This window comes from Oncorhynchus keta, unplaced genomic scaffold (genome assembly GCF_023373465.1).
Source record: "Oncorhynchus keta strain PuntledgeMale-10-30-2019 unplaced genomic scaffold, Oket_V2 Un_contig_3121_pilon_pilon, whole genome shotgun sequence".
Classification (NCBI taxonomy): Eukaryota; Metazoa; Chordata; class Actinopteri; order Salmoniformes; family Salmonidae; genus Oncorhynchus; species Oncorhynchus keta.
This window is the reverse complement of record NW_026287088.1, coordinates 12501-13614: the sequence shown is the minus strand read 5'-3', so window position 1 is coordinate 13614 and position 1114 is coordinate 12501.

Here is a 1114-nt window from a genome sequence, read left to right as displayed (position 1 = left end):
GAGGTCCGTGTTAGGGTGCTCCATAGCGGGCATGAATTTTTGGAACACCGCTGATGTCATTTTAGGTTCCCAGGTGCACATTTTCAATCACCAGTTGCACAGAGGCAGAGAGAAGGATCCTAATCCGCATCCACCGAAATCTCACAAAGTGTCCATAAATCACTCAGGGAGGGATAGATGGATAGAGGGCCGTAGTAGGATGCTCCTATAGTGGGCATAAATATCAGGAACACCGGTAGGTGCATTTAGGACCATATTTTAATTTTCGGGTTCCCAGGTGCACGTTTTCCCAATAACCAGGTGCACGGATGTATAGGGTCCCCCCATGGATAGAGGTCCGTGTTAGGGTGCTCCATAGCGGGCATGAATTTTTGGAACACCGCTGATGTCATTTTAGGTTCCCCCGGTGCACATTTTCAATCACCAGTTGCACAGAGGCAGAGAGAAGGATCCTAATCCGCATCCACCGAAATCTCACAAAGTGTCCATAAATCACTCAGGGAGGGATAGATGGATAGAGGGCCGTAGTAGGATGCTCCTATAGTGGGCATAAATATCAGGAACACCGGTAGGTGCATTTAGGACCATATTTTAATTTTCGGGTTCCCAGGTGCACGTTTTCAATAACCAGGTGCACGGATGTATAGGGTCCCCCATGGATAAAGGTCCGTGTTAGGGTGCTCCATAGCGGGCATGAATTTTCGGAACACCGCTAATGTCATTTTAGGTTACCAGGTACCGATTTTCAATCACCAGGTGCACGGCTGAGAAAAGTGGGGACTCTGTCATTTTTTCGACCAAAATCGGTAATTTTCAAAAAATGATTAAAAATACTTCCCGAGGGGCTAGAGGTCCCAAATTTTTTGTCATAGCCTCTCTCGTGATGGGCAACAAGTAGAGCATGTAAAAAAAAAGTCGCATCCACAGGCTCCTATTTTTTCGGCGACATGCACTTTTTTTCCAAAACTTAAAACACGATTTTCTATTAAAATATTTTATACAAAAACGGTTTTAATTAAATGAAAATGCTCGTCTATGTGTGCCATTTCGTGCAAAAAAAACCCCATCCAGATTGGATGTGTACTTTTTGATTTATTCACGTTTTGGTGTACCG